Consider the following 21,988-nt stretch of genomic DNA (forward strand, 5'->3'; position numbering starts at 1 on the left):
TCTGGAGACATAGCCCTTTACACCTTACTCCCCACAGACCTCATCCTTCCATTCTAACCCCAGCTGCTCTTGGCCTCTGCACCGACCTCATTCTTTCATTCTCTCCTCTCCAGAGGCCCCTCTTTTGCATCTGGCCAGGAGTCTCTATACTTCCTTCTGTCTCCTTGGCCTTGACTTTTCCTTTAAGAGTCCAAGTCCTCCCTCTTCCTCTATGAAATCTCCAAGTCATTTCTAATGGGTAGAAGACTCTCACACCACCAACTTGAGTCTACAAAAATGGCCCATTCCAGAATTTTCTTTAAATCCAATAAAATCTGACTCTAACCCCCTGTCTACCCAGTACAATGGTGCCTTCAATCTCGGTGATTATTCCTTCTCTTTCCTAGGGAGTTATAAGTTGTCCTGTAGCTGGAGAATGGAAGATGGGTCTCTGGTTTTCAATCCACCATGCTATTTCAGATCCACTGTCCCTCGAGACCCATGTCCTCCCAGAAGGTGGGTGATGCTGTCACTCTCAGGCTTTACAGAGCCTGCAGGACCTAGTCTTGGGATACCACTGCCCAGGGTCCAGTCCTCCTGGGGAGACCACACAGGTGTTCTTCTCTGAGGTCTTGCACTACCAAGAGTGGGGCATGGGTCCCTGCCTTCCTGAGACTGGCTAGCATCCTCCTTGTCCCAGTCTTGGAACCATTTGTCCTCTCTCTAGCTCCCTCAGAACTTCTTTCTTCTGGGCCCCAGGAGTTGGCTGTCACCTCTTATTTATAAATTAAGGCTTTCATGGATGACAGCAAGAGGGGAACTTCAGACTCTTCAGCTCCATCCTGCTGCACAAATCTTTCAGAGCCAAGGGGACACCAAGGGCTTGGCTCCCTTCTCAGGTGAGGTTGGAGTATTGTAGAAGAAGGAGAGTACACAGAGAATGGAACTCAAAACTCAGATTCATATGTCAGTACATTGTCTGAATCACAATCCCACCCGTACTTTGAATTCTAGATTTAGACCCATTACCTGCCTAGGCTAACTCTCTCTGCCCTACTTTCCTTATCTATAAAATGACAATAACATTAATTCCTTCCTCGGGTTGTTTAAGAATTAAGTTGCTTAATACCTATAAGTTGGGGCTTCCTTGGTGGCTCAGACAGTAAAGAATCTGCCTCCAATGTGGGAGACCCAGGCTCATTCACTGGGTCAGGAAGATCCTCTGGAGAAGGGAATGGCTACCTATTCCAGTATTCTAGCTTGGAGAATTCCATGGACAGAGGAGTCTGGTGGGCTATAGTCCATGGGGTTGCAAATAGTCAGACAAGACTGAGTGACTAACACTTTCTACTTTCCGGTAAGTTACATAGAACTGTATCTGGATCATAGTTAAGTTCTTAAAAACTGAGCTGCTTCATAATTTATCATCTGTTTGACCATTAACATGCTGTAGAGGACTGATAATGATTTTATTCTGAGTTTAGCGGTAAGCATACCCACATAATTAAAACCCCTTGCCCAGTGCAGTGCTCACTATATTCTTGCTGATTCTGACTTGACAGAAGGAGCAAGGTTTGTCCCACGGATCCCAGAGGAGAGCCTGCGCCCTGAATAACTATTCCAACTATTGCTCACCATATGTCCACAACCAAAAAAAAAATAATTTTGGAGGGCAGGAAATGAGCACACATGTGCACGTCTGCAGAGAGTCGCCTGCTGAAATCGACACATAAGACATATTTACCACTGAGGCAAATGCCTTCATGTGTTTGTAAGTGGCTATTTCTGAACACCCAAAAGGGAAGAAGAGAGAAGCCAAATTCAAATGTGTTTGTTATTTTGGAGCAAGGTTATGTGGAAGGATAGCTTCCCTCATGCCTGGAACACTTTGAGGGGGAGAAATGAAGTATTTAAAGGTATTTTAATGATCATGAAAGGCAGTGGCTTAATAGGGCAGGAAACTACGGTTCTCTTTTTAGTCCCAGAAGGAAAATAACAAGTCTGTAGCTTAGCCTTCCCTGAAGAGTCATAAACTGGACTGCAAAGAGGCAGCCCCTTGAGATAGCCTCCCTAGATCCCTACAGTTCCTTAACCGTGGATCTATCCGCTTAGATTTTCAATGTACTTATTAATTAATGATCACCATACTCTTCTAAGGTAGCAGCAATTTGCACGGGGTTCTGGGAGAAACTGTTTCCCCTCTGGTGTGCAGGGTTGGGGACCTTCCTGAACAAGCCAGCCTGTTTAGTCCCATGTTTCCTGAAGGCTTCCCAGCTCTTCTTGGCTGGGTCCCCTACATTCCAACTCTGTCTTCTGTTCTTACCTGTTCAGTCACGGAAGCCCCCCATGCTAGTCCCAACTTCTGCCACCAGCATCACATGAGTCTCATTATTTGTAGTAACTGCATTCTATAAGTCACCAAAATACTGAATTAGTGAATACAGAACCATTGCTCCTAGTGGAAATTTGGGGTTAGGTTCCTTTGAGCCTCTGGTCCTAACATTTTTGTTATTTGAAAAGACCCTGATGCTGGGAAAGATTGAAGGCAGGAGGAGAAGGGGACAATAGAGGATGAGATGGTTGGATGGCATCACCGACTCAATGGACATGAGTTTGAGTAATCCCTGGGAGTTGGTAATGGACAGGGAAGCCTGGCATGCTATAGTCCATGGGGTTGCAAAGAGTCGGACAGGACTGAGTGACTGAACTGAACTGAACTGAATCAACACATAATTTTGTCACGTGTGTTTCTGTTTAAAGATGCCTTCCTAGCAGCCTACTGAACACTCGGGTTACTCAGTGACACAGGGCTCAATGGAAGATACATCTCAGGACATTGGGCCCTGGGGCATTCTCACCTCCCACTTTTATCTTCTCAGCTTGTGGGCCACTGTGAGCCCAGATGCTTTCCTGCTTTGAATGCTGGATGTTTGTACTTCTACTGAACACATTTCCTCACATCCCATACTTGGGCTGCAGCTTCATTTTGATTAGGTAATCTGACCCTCAAATCTGGACTTTGCCTTTGCTAGAGCCATCCAAGTCACTGTCACTTCTGGCCTGAAGCCAGCTACAGTGAGCCCCATCTATCAAATTGCCCTACGTCCTTCCTTTGAGGTCTTCTGCTTTGGAGTGGAATTATTATTATTATTATTTTTTTAAGTGCTAAGTTTTTATTTTTCATCTCCTGAATCCCTTTCATCTCCAGAAGCACTTGGCTCTCTTCATTAAATAGAAACATGCATTGGCACTATAGTGAAGCCCTCAAGCCAGCACGTTAAGGACATGTGTTATAGACATCATGTGGAGGTCATCAACAGGGCAGTGAGCCTGGATAGCATCAGCCTTTATTCCTAACAGCTCCTCCGATGGCCATTCCACGGAAAGCATGGGCAAGAGGAAGAATGTCCAAACAATACAATTCCAAATAAAATGACATAATCATGGAAAGCTCCACCAGGCTTGTAGGAGACAGGGCATGTCAAAGAAGCCAGGACTGAAATATAATTGGGGGAACATTTGGCAGATGACCAGAAGGCTATAAATATGATTATGTTCAAACAACTATCACCTTTCATGGCAGCAGTTGTCTCTAGTTCTTAGAAATTATCACATCATACTCACTGGTGGTTTCTCCAGGAGAAACCACACTGCTTTTTTGAGTGAGTTCTTCCACCGTTGCCTTGAGTTTAATCCCACTTGTGTTTTAGTTGCTTCATCTCCAGCTGGCCCTTTCTCTATTTCCATTTACTGCAGCCACATCATCTTACATTTTTGTCCCTTCCACCTCCATTTCACTATATCCTCCTCCTTTGTCCCCTCTTGCACATAGGGACATATACATGTTTTGGATTAAAACCCAAAGCTGATTATGCTCCAAATGTGTGAGAGAGAAACTGCCCACAAAAAGCCTTGGGTAATGCTTTCTTTGGGGCCACATTTGTGAAAGCACATGGCTGTTCTCAAGCTTGAGAGGAAATACTAACTGGGAAAGTTTTGCTGTAACTCAGGAAGAAATAGTCTGTGTAAGGATGAGACCACCCTCACAGGGCAGTCTGAAGAATATCCAAATTGATATTCTCAGAGAAGGAATTTGAAGGGCAGAATTTCTGCCCATCAATGGACAGAGAGAGAAATGGGAGAGCAGGGGCAACCAGTAATTTCTGAGACTCACAAAGAGTGGCAGAGTTAGTGGTCTCTTGTCTCAAAAGCAGGCCTGACCAAGCACAGCGTAACTTGTGTGTGACTGACCACCTTCTGGTCTGGATGGAGCCGCCTTTGCTCCTTCCAACCCCAGACAACTAACCCTGCTCTGGCCAGAGGCGCTCACATGTCCACTCTTTTGATGACTCCTTGGCCCTATCATTCTGTGACCATGAATCACAGAATTCCTAGTATCAGTACTAGTATCAGGGTACCTAGATAGATGCAAAAATCAAATTCTGACTCAGGTAAACTGAGCCTTAGCAGATGTGGTACCTTCTGGGAAATCAGCCTGTAGAGGGGCTAATGCAGCTGGATTAGAGATCTAGCCTCTTTTTAAGGTGCCTGTGTGCATATGCACTCTGTCGCTCAGTCCTGTCCGACTCTTTGCAACCCTATGGACTGTAGCCCACCAGGGCTGTCCATGGGATTTCTCAGGCAAGAATCTCGGAATGGGTTGCCATTTCCTTCTCCAGGGAATCTTGCCAACCCAGGGATGGAATGCGAGTCACCTGCATCTCCTGCATTGCAGGTGGACTCTTTACCACTGAGCCTCTGGGGAAGGCCCTCTCTTTTAAAGGTTATTGCTGTTTAGTCGCTAAATCATATCTGACTCTTTGCAACCCCATGGACCACTAGGCTCTTCTATCCACAGGATTTCCCAGGCAAGAATACTGGAGTGGGTTGCCATTTCCTTCTCCAGAGAATCTTCCCAACTCTGGGATCGAATCTGCATCTCCTGCATTAGCAGGCAGATTCTTTACCACTGAACCACCTGGGAAGCCCAGTATGTGGTCTATTATCTTTTATCTGGGCAGGGGCCAGGCTTCTCTCTCTCTCTTTCTCGACTGTCCTGCTATTGATATTTTAGAGTTTCTGTCCACAGGGAACGACCCCTAATTGCTCACCCAATGGGGGCTCATTTTCCTCCTGCATCAATCCCAAAGCAAATGTGTTCTCTTTTTAGCCATAAGACAGAAAGAGCTTGTCCAGAGCATGGGAGAGTGCTACATACTTTGCTATCCAAAAAGACATGCTGATCAAGTTCAGAATTAGAGATTCAGATGAGGTGAGGGCCTGAGGAGTCAGGTCATAAGCCTTACAATTTATAGATGAGGACTCGGAAAGAAGAATTGCTTTGGGTCTCACACACTGCTCATTAATAGAAGGGATGTGAAAATAGGTATATTACCCCATCCCAAATACAGGTTCATGCTGTGGGAAACCTTTGCTTTGACAAAGTGCTTTCCTCATCCCATTTCCATCTGGCCTCTGTTTTCTTAATTTTACCTTGAAGGATCAGTGTGCCTGCGATGCAGCCATCTCCCCTCACCCTATGATGTGTCTTCTTATAGACAATGAAGTCTCCCTCCTTCCCACCAGTGTGGTAGATAGCGGGGGAGTACATGACCTTATTTATCTCAGCCTGTCAATTGTTTGGAGGACATCGGAGGGTGTCTGCTGCTCCCCAGTCATTGCCAGGCTCCGAGCAAGAGCACCACCCATCATTCAGAGCACATGGTGCCCCTTGAGGGGAGCCCCCCATGCTCACTGTCTACTTTCCAGCACAGCCCCAGGATGGGGTCTGGAGTCCCTGCTTCCAGGCAGCTTCCTATCAGAGCCGAGCAGGGAGGCAGCTGAAAGCAAATCCTTTCCTTTTGGAAGTGGACCTGATGGTACTGGTGCCATGCTGGAGAATTTCATCTGGTGTATAAATGGGAAGCAAGCATTACAAGTGACAGTTATAGCAAATCAGAGTACAGCTGATGGTTCCAACCTTTATTCGTGTCGTGTGTCATAATAAATGGCTCTTTAGGAAAGGCAGCATGTGCAGAGTCAGATGGAAGTGCCCAAGCTGCAGCTCTGTAAAAGGAATGGGAGGAATCACTGCGGTGAGCCAGAGGCTGAGGTCACCTCCAGCTCAAGTCCTCAAATCTCTTCCCTCCATCCACAGGAAACCTGGCACATAGCATGACATCGGGGTCATTATCTCTTAATGTCAGAGTTAAAGGAGATCGAGTTGCATATTGATTACAACTTGGGAACAGGACCCAGTGGGGAAGACATTGCCAAGCCTTGATTTGTTTTTCAGCATCTCTAGGGTGAGAAGGTCAAGGCTTACACAGTTTATGGACTTCAGTTTCCTGATGGCAGAAGAGCTAATCATAGGTGATATTTTAGCTTTGAAGAAGCCAAATGGTTCTGGGACATAACTCAGGTTCTCAGCTAAGTAACCAACAAAACATGATTTTTGAATCTTGCTCCATTCAGAAGAAAAGGCTGGGTTTCCAATGAATAGATGATGCACTCTATATTAACATATATTTGCTCACTTGTTCTCAAGGATTCTATCTCTGATTCTACTTAATCAGTAGCATTAAAGGCCAAATACGCTTGTATTCATCCCTCTGAATTTGCTTACCTCAGAAGAATTGGATGATTGGAGAGGTTTGTCAACATTGTAAACAAAAACGGTCAAACGTGTCACAGTTGTAGTGATCTGTGAATTTAAATTACATTTCTTCATAGAATTTGGCATTTCCCTCAGGGTTACTTCATGAGACTCCAGTGGGGCTCAGCTATGTCCCCAAGAAGGATGGAGAAAAAGGAGGATTGTTTAACTGATTCAGAGGAAGCACACCATTACAGATGATGCTTCCCTTATCTTCTCCAAGATTTAAATAGTAGTGACTACAAGCTGGGCAAATATTGATGAGATATAAAGGCCCAGAGATTATAAGAAACTGATCCAGAGTTTTCTGGTGAGCTAACTGATATCTGCTCTGAAAGTCAGTGTCCTGCCTTCAGCATTTCCCCTGGCTATGGGAGGAATTTAGAGTTCTTCCACCCAAAATATGAGCCAGAGAAGAAGGATCATCCCAGTAGCTTCCCAGAGAACTTCTGCTGTTGAATGTGAATTCACAGTTAAAGTTGAGCATGCAGGAGTCTACTGCATTGTCAGTTTTGGCCTTGGTGAAATGACTCGTGACCATGGTGGTGGAATATTCTAAAAAGGCAAGGCCAGTGGTAGGAGTGTGCAAGCTTTACAGCGAAGGGGCAGATTTACTGATCTATGTGGTCTGTGCTGCAACTGTGCAGCTCTGCTGTTGGAGGGGAAAACCAATGGACTGGATTTGATGCAAGGGCTGTAGTTCTCTGACTTTTGGTTTATACTCTCAGGTTGAAGTAACACTCAGATTTCCATTCAAAAGCAGCACCCCCTCCATCACTGAATGGAGATGCCAGTATTTTTCCAGGTGAATTTAAAGGCATGGAATAGAAAAGGAGGGATTGTTAAAGAATAACACTTGCTTTGTAAAACACCGCTATGGCTTTGTACAAAATAATTTTCTTCTCTCACTGTTAGTTAAACGTATACCTACACAAGTAGACTTCTGACATCAATCCCTTATAAAACCTATGAGTGTAAACACAGATGCACACACAGATGTACAAAGGCTTGTACAATGCCAGATGCATGTTCCCAAACACATCTGTGTGGACATGAGCATACCCACCAAAACCTTTCAGAATCCATCTGACACGATTTCCACATTGCATACTTCAGCCAATTCTTTAAAATCACAACTGTGTTTAGAAAGGCCTCAGATACCCCATAATCTTTACCTAGTTGCTTTTGTCACCTTCTTCTTCCTGCAAAGAAACCTGTATAGTGATAACAGCAATAGCATGTGCTAAATCGCTTCAGTTGTATCTGATTCTTTGAGACCCCATGAACAGTAGCCAGCCAGGCTTCTCTGTCCATGAGATTCTCCAGGCAAGCATACTTGAATGGGTTGCCATGCCCTCCTCCAGGGGATCTTCCCAACCCCAGAGATCAGACCAGCATCTCTTATGTATCCTGCATTGGCAGGCAGGCTCTTTACCACTAGTGCCACCTGGGAAGCCAGCAATAGCATGGTTCCGTATAAAAGGTAAAAACTCCTTTCCATTCCCACCATGGTCCTTTCCCTCCCCCCATCTTGCCTGCAGGCTGCCCTGAGCAGTGCCCTGGAAGCAGCAACTTTTCTACTACATCCTCTGTGCTTAGGGCTGAGGTCCCAGCATGGAGAACCTTCCTTCCAAGGGCTCAGAGTTACAGAGGGAATGGATTTTTAGACTCTTAGCACAAGCTTTTCTACTTCTATGGACTATCTGCATTGTGTCCCCTTTCAAAGGGAAGGACTAGGGCAAGCTTCAGGGCCTGGAATGGTCATTCTGTTTCCAGACCTATGTCACAGATTACTTAGGGATAGAAATACAAGTTGCCAGGAGAGCCTGCTTGATTTCTCTGGCTTCTGCAGGTGACAAGGAAGCACAGTGAACAAAATTGAGTGGTTTTCATTCTGGAATTCATTTAAGGATTCGTCCTTAATCTGCTGGCCACTCTAGGAACATGGAATTTAAAAGGCTGCAAGAATGTGGTTCAGTCGCTCAGTCATGTCCGACTCTTTGCAACCCCATGGACTGAAACATGCTAGGCTTCCCTGTCCATAACCAACTTCCAGAGCTTGCTGAAACTCATATCCATTGAGTCGGTGATGCCATCCAACCATATCATCCTCTGTTGTCCCTTTTTCCTCCTGCCTTCAATCTTTCCTAGCTTCATGGTCTTTTCCAATGAGTCAGTTCTTCACATCAGATGGCCAAAGTATTGGAGTTTCAGCTTCAGCATCAGTCCTTCCGACGAATATTCAGGACTGATTTTCATTAGGATTACTGGTTTGACCCCCTTGCGGTCCAAGGGACTCTCCAGAGTTGTCTCCAGTACCACAGTTAAAAAACATCAATTCTTTGGCACTCAGCTTTCCTTATAGTTCAACGCTTACATCCATACATGACTACTGGAAAAACCATAGCTTTAACTAGATGAAACTTTGTTGGCTAAGTAATGTCTCTGCTTGCTGCCTAGGTTTGTGTGAATATGGTAGTACATAGTAATGACCTTGAAAGATATAGTGCCCTGGAATTGAGGGAGGTGGGGTGGGGCGGGGACATAGTAGTGCCCTAGCAGAACTCGCCTTGTCTCTTTACTGACAGCAGAGGAGGAAGAGCCTTCATGGCACAGTAGACACATCAGCAGAGTTCCGTGGTTCCCAGGTGACTCTTAGGGATACTGATGGTGAGCGTAATACACCAACAAGGGCCTACTGAAGTTCTTGGTGACAAAGTTTTGTGAGCACAGATAGGGTAGGTGTGGGATTCACATGTGAGCCCCTTTCCTTCTGGGAGATGGATGGGACTCAACTGAGACCTAGACTCAACTTATGGTTCTCATCATTACATAATAATCTGCAACATTTAACACCTACTTCTTCCCTCAACACAAAACTGATATTAAAGAAAAAACCCAAAGTTAGTTCCACGGTTATACAGCTAATACCCTTAAGCCAAAGTTTGCTAAACTGGGCTAGGCTTTAGAGTCTCTGAATATCCTGAAACTATATGCTGAATTACAAGGGAATTTTTCTGTGTGTCTATAAGAATTTGTGTGAGTGGGTGTGGGTAGGTCCATAGTATGATCAGATTCTCAGGAGATCTCTGATGTCTACAAGGTTCAGAACTATTTCTGAAGCAAAAAGAATCTTGCCAGCAGTTGTATTTCAGGTGCCTTGGTGGGTAGGTGTAGAAGGTACTGTGAGGTAAGGGCTCCTCACTGCCCTGCATGAACAGTCTCCCCCTCAGTCTTACCCCTTACCTGCCCTGTAGGTAAGGCAGGCATGGGCAATAGGGTGTTCAAGTAACCAAGGGACAGGAGGTTTTGTAGTAAAGAAGGGTCTGATCTAGTCTCTGGGTCTGTGATCTGTGATGGCAAAGCTAAGACTATGTGTTCCAGTTAGACAAGGAATATCTTCATTGTTTTCCAAGATATAGAAACAATAATAATAGCTTAGGCTCTGAGCACATTGCATGTATTAACTCATGTAATCCTCACAGTCACCTTAGGAAGTAAGTCTGAGTTACTACCTGTTTACATCCAAGGGAACAGAGGAACTGGGAGGTAGGTAACTTGTCCAAGTTGACTCCACTAAGGAAAGAAAGTTTCTTCCACATGGCTGGACCAGCCATTGGCATGGCAAGGGCTTTTTCATAAGTCCTATGCGGGCTTTCTCCAGGAGACCAGCTCCCTCCTCTCTCTCTGCGGTGCCACGCTGGGCACACATCTCCACCCACATAGCAGCCATTCTCACACGTGAATGCACCTTTCAGGAGCATACAGCTCCTCTTTCCCTTGTCTGACCTTTCCACCATGGCTGCATCCCTGATGGCTTGGCCCTCCAGGTCCCTGGCCCAAATAATCTGGCAAGAACACACTCTGGACTGTCTGCCAGCATCCCTGCTAGGACCTGCTGACTCCAAGTTTGGAGTGCCATGCAAACCATGGTGCCTGGCTCACTCTGCCTGCTGCTTCTGCTCAGGCTCAGCTAGAGGGAGGCAGGTGACTTATTCCCTTCATACAACTGTAGCATAAAAGGACATCTTTCTAATACTGCCTTATTTGTATTAGATTTGTCTTCCTCTTTCAGAACCTATGAGGAGATATCAATAATAGGAAGTTCAGGAGAAGACAGTGAGGATGTTTGTTTCAGGAGAAGTGTGGGCCTGTTGGGAGGTTGGAGCTCCACCACTTGCCAGATGTGTGATGGTGGCAAGTTGCTTTACCTCTATGAGCCTCGATTTTCATTTCTTTAAAAGAGAAAAAATAGGAACAGTAGTTATCTTTAGGTTGTTGGAAAGAGTGCACGGGGTCACACAGATGAAAGGTAGTATATCCATGCTTAGCACCATTGCTGAGATGTGGCCAGCATGGAGTCCAAGAGTGCTGTTCCTTATTGAGGTGCAAAGAATGAGACATCGGTGAAGGCTGGAAAGTTAAGGGTGGGATTTGTAGGCCTGGCTGTTCACAGAAGTGGATAAGAGGATTCCAGAATAGAGAAAAGCTGGGGTAAAGGTGCAGAGGTGGTATGGGAGGGAGAGGATTCCAGAATAGGGAAAAGCTGGGGGAAAGGCGCAGAGGTGGTGTGGGAGGCAGTATGCAGGGGATGGAAGTGCCTGCAATGACTGGTTTCCTTGGGTGGTGGGGCCAAGGTGTGGTGGGAATAACAGATGGTGATTTTTTAATTAGTGATGAAACTGAGTTTTTTATTAAGTTAATAATTGATAATTTATTCAAAAAGTTTCTGAGCAGAATGGAAATGTGGTAAGTTGTTACTAAATGGTATTTGAGAAAGAATAGTTAGACTAAGTGCACAGGAAAGATATATGGCAGAGACTGTCATGAATTCACCAAGACCATTTTGCTTTTCTTTCTGAACATGAAATTAGATTACATTTCCCAGTCCCTCTTGTGGCAAAGAGAGGTCAGGTGGCAGAGTCCTGCCCAATTTAAATTTTTTAAAATTTATTAATTTATTTTAATTGGAGGATAATTCCTTTACAATATTGTGATGGTTTTTGCCATACATCAGTATGAATCAGCCACAGGTATATACATGTGTTCCCTCCATCCTGAACACCCTCCCATAGAAGAGATAGGTACCACTCTCAGACTTGGTCCATAACCTGGCCCCTTCACTTTTCCATCTTTTAGCCAGGAGCTACAGATAGGACTGAAAACGTCAAAATTCTGGGGACTGGTGGGTCCACAAGTTGCAAGGAACCTGAGTCACTGAATATGTGGGTCAGAGTCCCTCTCTCTTGATACCTATTGGACTTTATGTGGGTAAGAAATAAAAATCTCCTGTGTTAAGAGTTTGGGGTTGTTTGTTATAGCAGTTGATGTACACTGATTAATACAGGTTGAAATGGAGAAAGACCAGAAGAGACCAGAAGAGAATTTGGAGTCTATGAAAGAGAGATATAATTTGATAGAGAAATGATTTGACAGATTGAAATGAGAATAAGTGAAAAGTATTCCCTTGGGCAGGTTCAAATGACTCAGCGTCTAATTAGATGGGGACTCTGTATGTGTGTGTGTATGTGTGTGTCAGAAGGTAAAGGAGGAGAAAGAGTAAAAAAAAATGCCTGTGATTTCTAGTTGAGTGACTAAGAAAAATGGTAACATTAGCATAAATTAAGATATCAGAAGATGATATAAGTCTGGGTAAAAATGATGATGAAATTTATTCTATTTGTGGTAATATGAGGTGATGGTACAAAAGGAAGTCTCTAGGCAAGAATTGCTCGGCCTTGGCACTATTAATATTTTTGACCCAATAATTCTTTGTTGTGGGGGGCAGTCCTGTGCACGGTATGATGTTCAGTAGCAGCCTTATTCTCTACCCACAGGATGCACCCTTCCATCCCCTAACACTTATGACAACCCATAATGTCATGTCTCCAGACATTGCCAATGTTCAGGGAGGCAGAACAAAACCATCCCTGGCTGAGAACCTCTGAGCTAGAGGGAACTGGAGATGTTCAGGAGTCTGAATGGCCTGAGTTCTGTGAAGAACCTTGTGTAATCAGGGCACTTCCATTCTCCCGCAAGGCTTAGATTTCCAGAAGTTAGCAACTCAGTCTAGGCCCCAGTGAAGCTGTCTTCAGGATCTCAGTCCATGTTTTAATCAACTCTCCAGTGATCTGCGTTCTGGGCTCAGAGAGAATGAAAGAGGTGAAGACCAGGGACACGTAGGATTGGACAGAGGGATTCAGAAAAGCCACAATGAGGGCCAAGCTAGGCATTCGTTCCAACATGCCAAGGCAGGGGCAGTCAGGTCTCTCTCAAGCCCAAGAAAGGCCCAGCAATCTCTGAGGCATGTGTGTTTTCTTCAATATATTATCAACTGAGCTTGTAACAAAGCTTTCCAAATGGAATGAGAAAATCTCCCGGATGGCAACTGGCAGCATGGTTTGGGAGGATTCCTTTTTCATTTCCTATGTTTTATGATTTTTTTCTTCTGCTTTTCAAAGAGCATTTTTACAAGCTAGTATTCTATATTGCTCTGCCTGTACTCTGAGAAAAGATAAATATTTTCAATGTGTTTTCTGAGGCATATGTTCCCATTGAGAAAATGTATCCCTTATGGACGTAGCTATTTTGACCTCATTAGCTGGGTAGATCAGAGGGAATTTGACAAACAGGCCCCAGTATGCCCAGGAAGCCTCGGTTGGTTTCCAGGGGAGGTGGGGGGTCAGCACCACTGGGGGTGCACCTTTGGGTTTCCCAGAGGGCTGCAGCAGGAAGCCGAGGGGAGTCTCGTGAACAGGTTCATCAATGAAAGAGGCCTGGGAGAGTGACCTTGCTTCTGGTTCCCAGCTCCAGAGTCCCACTTAGCGGGAGGGTGAGGAGAGATGGGAGAACTCGCTCACAATTCTACAGGGGCTCCGGGACCACCCCAGGGAAGCTCACACAGAATGCTAACCTCCACCAAGTAGCTGTGGCTGCTTTCTCCACTAAAGGCATAGGGAAGGTTTCAGTGGATGGAGGGGAACAAACATGTTTTCAGTTTTAGTACCCCACGTCCTACATCTCAGGAGAGTCCTCTGTCCTTGCCTAACCAGGATGATGGGTTATCCTAGCTGGATGAATGGGCCCAAGTGTCAGCTGATGGTACTCTCAGTCAATAAGACAGAGACTTCCAGTCTCCTTCACAATACCCCAGATGTTAGACATCCAGCCTTTTAGGTCTATTGGCAACCCTGCCTTTTATTTTAGATACAGAATCCCAGTTTCAGACTTGCTAGCTGGGTGACTCCGGGTAAGTCACTTAACCTTTCAGTACCTAACTTTTCTCGTCTGTGATTTTGGGTAATTATATCCACCTCCACAGTTGTATGGACGACACTTGGCACATAGGGGCTGTCACAGCCTTATTATATAATACCATATAATACCATGTATTATATGGTAATAACACAATAATTAGTATCACTATAATTAGCATCTGGTTCCCAAGATCCTTTATTAATAGTCAGTAACTCCTGAGAAGGGTGATCTTGTAAGCCTACATCAGCTCACAAGCCAGGTCAGTTTCAATCCTCACCTTCCTTGAATCACCGGTAGCTTTTGCACAGTTGATAAAGTCATGAAGCGCTTTGTCTGCTTGACTCCTGAGGCATCATTTTCCCTGGTTTCTTCTTTTCTCAGTCTCTTTTAATAGATCTCCCTCAAATTTTTAACCTCTCTACATACTGGTAGCCTCCAAGTTTTAGTCCTTGGAATTTCTTGCTTCTGTCTGTTTCTGTTTATTCTTTTAAGATGATCTCTTGACTTTAAATACCATCTTGACACTGAACTTCTGAATTTACATCTTAATCCATAGCCTCTCTCTTTATATGTAGTGTCATAGACTCAATTTATTCTCACCAGTAGGTACGAGAGGCCCCTTTGTTTCACATCGTTGGCAAAACTTATATTGTCAGATTTATAATTTTTATCCCTCTGATGAAAGGCAAATGTACTGCATTATTTACTCCTTGTCCATTGTCCTATCACCTAACCCCATTTCTGGTTCTTGAAGGCAGTCTCACTCTCAAGCCTTCTTAGTGTGAGACTGTATTATGGATTAATGTCTGAGATTCTTGGATCATTGGGGGTGACTTTGTAGTATCTCCTTAAAAACCACAAAGGACTTAGGAAAAAAAGAGCCAGCTTCCTTTTGTCTAGAAGACAAGACTTGAGCCATTATATTTACTCCAATTCTGTCCAAGGGTATTATCTATCTTGATAGATTTATGCTTTATATTATGTTTTATTATTTAAAAAAAAATTAAGGTGTGATAATAAAATCTTGTAACTTATTTAAACTAATAGATGAGGATTTGGTCTAAATCATATGATATTGGTCAAAATTTTACTATCATCATCATTGTGCAGTTGTTTTGCAAATACGTGAGTATCTCAAGTGATTTACGGAACAAGGTTGGGATATAAATATTGAATATGTAAGTACCTCTTTATACTTATGAACTATTCTTCTGAATAACATTAGAAATAGTAAATATTATTTTTTGAGGGTGAATATATTACAAAACGGAGGTACATAATTATCAGTTCAATTTGCTGTGTGACCTTGGACAGATTACTTAACCTCCCTGAACCACTTTTTACTGATTTGTAAAATGAAATGGTAGAAATTTCCAATCATCAAGGGTTTTTCTAACTCTTATATTCTGTAATCTAGAGGACCATTTGGTTATCTGATAGCTTAGAGATTTATATTGATCCCATACTGTTATCTGTGTATTTCTCTCTTTGACAGATGAATGTAAGTATGGGTTGGTGTGTGGTATGCATAAGTATATATGTGTGTGTGTGATGGCTGAGGATTATACACTTGCACAATCAAAAGACTATGACTTTGAGATACCATCTCATCCAGTCTCTGTCTTCAAACTAAACCATATCCCAAATTACCTAAATTGATGAGGGACTGAACTATTTTGAAATTCACAAATCCTGGAGTTTTTTGTTTTCATTTTTATTTTTAAAAAATTCTTGTCCAGATGAAAATAAATCTCTCTTGTAGTGCTCTAGTCAGTCACCTTGTTCTCCTTAGGGATAGGTGGGCACATACAATGTGAAACATGAAACTTGAAAATGTGAGTTTGCACCCCAAATAGACCTGTTTAAGCAGAGACCAACATGAAGGAATGATAGACACCTCGTAAACACAGAGCAGTAAAACCTTACCCTTGCAAAATATAAAAATAATAAGGTCAGTCTCTGTCTGTCTGTCTATCAGTCTATCTCTGGTGGCTCAGACGGTAAAGAATCCACCTGCAATGCGGGAGACCTGGCTTCAATCCCTGGGTGGTGAAGATCCCCTGGAGGAGGGCGTGGCAACCCACTCCAGTATTCTTTCCTGGAGAATCCCCATGGACAGAGGAGCCTGGTGGGCTACAGTCCCTGGGATCGCAAAGTCAGACACGCCTAAGCGACTAAGCACAGCACAGCACACATGTCTTAGCCTGAAGAACAAATAGGTAGCATTTTCCTCTCCTGTGCCCATCCCATCGTTATGTTAGTGGTTTCTGTCTTCAGAGGCAAAGAGATGTCAGAGGCAGTCATCCATGCTAATACTAGACACACCACCAAACAAAAACTCACATGGAAGTGTGAATTTGAGGGCCATTTAACACTGTAAATTTCCCCCTTGTATAACAATTATGGAAACACGCGTGCTAATTGACAAGGCAGTGCGGCGCTGTGCGGATGTGAGTGGTGTTCACTCATCCTCATAATCTCTGTTTTCATGGCTGGTGGTGAGCCTGTCCAGGAGATGTCGTACTCAGCCCTCTTATGCGGGAAGCTTTCTCAGGAACATACTCCACTCCCTTTGAATATCACTTTTCTCATCTGTAAAATGGGACATGGTTTGAGTTGTAATGATTCAGTGAGATAGCAGGCAGAGCATTTTATAAGATGCCTAGCATATGTCAAAATATCTTGTAAGGAACGTTAAGGTGTCTTGGTAGGAATCTAGAAAGCGAGAGGAGGACTGGGGTCAGCCAGATGATACTGAAGTTTCCATTTAAATAGTTGGCACGTTATCCCACTTGACTCTTATTCACATCAATCCTATGAGGATGGCCTGTGGCACAGAGGCTCCCACTGCTCATTGCCAGGATGGCCCCAGCTGAGCACCTCACATCCAAGAGCACCCACCCTGCCAGAATCACACAGTTGTTTTGAAAATGTGGGCATGCTGCATGCTACGTTGCTTTAGTCATGTCCAATTCTTTTGTGATCCCATGGACTGTAGTCCACCAGGTTCCTCTGTCCAGGCAAGGGGGTTGTCATTTCCTCCTTCAGGGGATCTTCCTGACCCAGGGATCGAACTCACGTTTCTTATGTCTCCTGCATTAGCAGGTTGGTTATTTACCATCAGAGCTACCTAGGAAGCCTTTGTTTTGAGGATAAATAAGTAAAAACAGAAGAACATGTTTGGAGGTTTTAAATGTTATATCTATGTCATTCATATTTTAATCTTACATTGTGTATTGCCTCTCATATCCTTAAAAGTCTTCAGGGTACAAAATGTGGGCACTGAGATTATGTGTATGAACCCAAGCGTGCACAAGACTTTGGACTTGAGCTCCTACATATGCTGACAGTAAGAGAAGTGTCAAAGATAAAGGTTGGCAGTTGGAGTCCAAACTCTACTTAGGTTCTCCAGATTTGTCCCAAGGTTATCCTGCAAAACAATGACCTTAGGAAGCAAACAGCCCATTTTTTAAAAAAGACTGATGCCATACTAAAAAGAAAAATAGGGAGACACATAAAGGAAGCTTGGGAAACTGAGGGAGAAAAAAAGAGGAAAAAACATTGTAATTGCTAGTGTTATGTCATACTGATTTTAGTTACTTTTAAATTAAAACTGCAACTGGATGTGAACTGACACTTTCTACCCCTTAAAGTGCTTGTGGTACACATGATAAATACTTAATTTAGTAGATTTAGAAATTCTCTCTGACACGTCATTAGCAGGCACGTTCTCATAACTGAGAGCTCACAGGTACATATAAGAGTGTGTAGGCATCTCTATTGCATTTGGTGTTTTTCTCTCTTTTTATTTTGTGCCTTTGTTTATTTGTATAATCCCAATAACCAATCACAATTTGTTCTTTTTAACATCAATCTTGTTTCCTCTCCACCCCTTTCCCAACTCTCTTTTGTGTACAGTGAGATCTCAGGGAGTTTGGAGGGTGGGGTATGGCAGGGAACAAAAACCCTGAAACTATTAAATTATAACATTTTATGGATTGTCAAGGTTCTAATGACATTAGCCATCTAACTTGCAGCCATCTAACTGCAAGCCATTTGTGATGTCATATAACAGGTTGCCATGAGCTTGACAAACCTTTGTGAAATAAGCAAGGGAACAGAGCTGAAAAATGCCAAAACACACCTCTCTCTACCACCCCTGGGAGTCTATCACCACCCATGGACATCCCCCTTTTGCTTATTAGCCCCTGAAGGGCCTTTTTAATATAAAATATATATAAAGTCTTCCCAAATCAGAAAGGTCTCCAAGTCTCCAGTTTAATTGGAATGGAAAATGCTAACTAATTGGCATCAAAATTTGATTTGTGGGAGAAACCTCCTTTTTGTTGGAAGCACAACAGTGTGTCTGTGAACACAAGCCCAGTCCTTCAAAAATCATCCGTGAGCGCCGCCGAGGAATCAATTAAAGTTGATTTGGCATATCTGCTTTTGACAAATATAAAGAACTCTCTGATTAGGCAGAGAAGAAAAGCGGCTTTCTCTTTCTTGCGCTCTCTTCCTCTCTCTTCCCTCTGCCTCTTCCTCTCTTCTCCTCATTTCCCTTTAAAGGCAGTAGGTGTCAGAAGGGGGTGGGTAGTGATATGCAAAACACGGCCTCCATAACCAAAGTAGCCTGCAAAATTAGGTGTCAGCATGCAAAGCTTATTGATGTATGAATGCGGAAAATGAAAGGCGGCAGTAGACAGCCGGGGCTAAAGGTGAGACAGGCACAGCGAGAGCAGCTGTAGATCCACGTCAAGGTGTTGCTATATGAGCTCGGGTTTTTTCTGGAGGGCCACAGCCTAACAAGGTAAGCCTGGCCATGAAATGATGGAACAATACAATATAGGCACACACAGTGTGAATACCAAATAAATTGACATGGTGTCTCACCTCCACTCGCCCCCCCCCGCAACCCACCACATACCCCTCCTCCTCCCACACTGCCACCCCCTCTTCAAAGGATGCCTGTGTATTCATTAATAAATTCATATTCTGAGTTTTCAATAAAAGAAGAAAATGCAGTGTAAACTGGAGTTACTTAGTGACACCCAGCTCATTGCTTTTTATTGTTGCTTGCAGCTACGAAGCCTTCACAGTGCACTAGTAGAATTTATTACTGTCTGTCTCTGTAGCAAGTTGGCGAAGTGCGCCTTTTGAAGAAAATTGACCCACACTTCATGAATATGATGAAAAATGCCAATAACACTACAAAGACGAAGCTCTTGACATTACTCTGCAAAGAGCTAAAAGACAGTAATGAAAGTATTGCAATTACAAATTATTACCTCCTCTCCAGCCAATCGCCACCTTCCCTCCTCTTTTTTTTTTTGGACCACTCTCAAGCTCTGCCGGCTGCCCCAGGTGCTGTTTTGCACAGCATGATGGGAGACGATGGAGGGTGGGTAGAAGCGCCAACTGACTTCTGGAAGAAAGGAAAGGGAGACAAGAAGAGAAGAATGGAATGTAACAAAAGTGCCCCTGTTACTGCACTTGGAAAAAGAAGGTGTAAATGCAAAGTTTAAAGCCAGGGTCAGAAGGTCATGCCTTTATTGTGTGGCCTCTTCCATCTGAAAAGTAGCCTAAGAGTGCCCTACCCACTTACTTTCTTGCTAGAACTCTTCCCTTCTGGTGAGGTCCTCTTAGTATGACTTAGGAAGATCACTTTTAATCTTTTGTCTTTTATTATAGGTTAAAACTCTAATTTGGACATTGGCAAATGAATTGTTAAAGTGTTTTTAATTGAAAACATACTGTTGTGTGTTCAATGTAAGAAAGTGGCCTATATTCTTATCCTAAAGGAGGTGCTGAAAAAGCCTAAATCAGAGAAAGGAGGGGTAACTTTAGACTTTTAACATGTTCAAAGGATGAAGGCCCTTGTCCTCAATGTTTTGACAGCTTTCTGACATGGCTCTTCCGCTGCATGGGCTTATACTGTTATCTTTAGAGTCTTGTTTTGTTTTATTTTTAATTTATGGGGGCTCTGTGGAGGGAATATAGGAATATATGCATTTCTTGACTCCTGTATGTCTTCCCTAGAAAGACAGCAGAATTATCTTCTGCTTCTGCTAAGATAGAAAGCTATTAAAATTTTTGGAAGTTTATACAGAGTGTATGAAGTCAGAAATAGAAGCAGGAAAGAAATTCTAAAGGAAAGAAAGTGGCAGCTTCAGAAACCTGCCTGTGGGGAGAGGAGAAGCAGAACAAGAACAGATACCATGGCATAGTTATTTGACTTTGAGGTGGTCCTCTTGCCTCCAGATACTCTCTCCTGGTTCCTGCTGAAAGGTTCATTTTGCTCTCTGATGCTGCTGGAAAGTGTATTGATTGGAGATTCAGTTTGATTCTATAATACCCCATTAGAAATTCAAATTTCTATGGGAAGAATAGACTATAAATCATTTACATTTTAGCATGAAATAGCTGCATCAGATTTAGTTTCCTTCTAAAATCTATGGAAACTTTTGATTTGTCATAGGACAAGGACTATTTTACATCATGAAATACTGAAGTGGGGAGAGGGTAGAGACTAAGTTCAGATGAATTTGGACAATGTGAGGCTTAGAACACCCTGAAGGAATTGATTTGGGGGGAGAAAAGCAATACATGGCAGAAGATTTTTCTGGGAGAGAAAGTAGCATCAGGACTAAAAGAACTTGGCCCATTTCAAAATGTTGTTTGAGGCAGCCCTTTGATCAGAAAATGAGGAGAAAGCACACTTTCTCTTCCTCTTTCTCCTTTCTCTTTTTAAAAAAATTATTTACTTATTTGGCTGCACCAGGCCTTCGCTGCAGCATGTGAACTCTTAGCTGCAGCATGAGGGATTTGATTTCCCAACCAGGGATTAAACCCAAGCCCCTTTCATTGGGAGCTTGGAGTTTTAGCTACTGGGCCACCAGGGAAGTCCCGTCTTTCTCTTTTAGTAGATGTTCCTTAGACCTTTTCCAGGATATAGAACCTAGGTTAATTGAAATGTTGTGAGTCAGCCATCAATCTGGGTGTCTGAGACCCAAGTCGTCAAAAAAAAAAAAAAATCATTGTTTATATGTTAAAATCCATTGTTGGATTCAAAAACCCATTGTTGGATCCAAAAACCCAATGTATTAACTGAAGCTCACACTCCCAGCCTGGGATGGGACTGTGAGCCCTGGAGGATAGACTGATTATACGTGCATGCTGGGTGGCCATGTTTGCCAGCATAGATTCTTGTGAGATTGAGGAACAACTATGGCCATTTAATCCGCCATTCTTTCTTTAGGTAAGAAAATTCTTATATTCAAATGACTCTGAGCTTGTAAAGCTTTTGTTTCATCTTTTTGAAAACCGATTGCTTTCATGAACACACTTGCTTACCTGATGATCTCATAGCTGAGAACATCCAGATGCAACAATCCAGGACTGTGGACCAGGTTGTCGCCAAGGATCTGAGCAGGAATGACATTACCTGGCACTCACATCGTCACGCCTCCCTACCACATCCATGGTATCTGTTACCAGCAGGCTCATCATTTTCCACCAAGCCTCAAAATCCTTCCCAGGAACTCCTATTGATGGATCAAAGTTGGCATGCCAGGATAGACCTATTTGTCATCCTTGGGCTTCATCAGTTTATTCAATGTGAATATCTCTAGCCAAATACTGTCTCTGGGATTAGCGATTGGCCAATGTAACTCCTAAAGGAAAAACCAAGCCTCTCAGTGGTCAAGATAATAACATAAGGTGCCTGTCTCTCTCATTCATTCATTCCTTCACTCCATATAAATACAGTGAGTGCCTGTTATTTGCCTGGAACTCTTCTGGGCCACGTAGCTCCATCAGGGAAATTCTCGAATGTTTCACTGTGAAGCAGGGCCAACTGGCTAAGCTGTCTAACAAATAACTGGAAGCTGGCCTACTAAAGACCAGGGCCACCTGGGTGGAGCCATCTTTCTCTGCAGGGCAACAGTACAGTTAGCGGAACCTACAGAAGCAAATATAAACCAACACTGGGGCTCCTGACTAGACCCTAGATTAGTAGTGCATGGAAGCTTGATTTTACATTTAAAAAATGAGATTTGCAATAAGTTACTTGCTAGAAAAGGACACAAATGACTTGGA

Source organism: Cervus elaphus, chromosome 11 (assembly GCF_910594005.1).
Source record: "Cervus elaphus chromosome 11, mCerEla1.1, whole genome shotgun sequence".
Classification (NCBI taxonomy): Eukaryota; Metazoa; Chordata; class Mammalia; order Artiodactyla; family Cervidae; genus Cervus; species Cervus elaphus.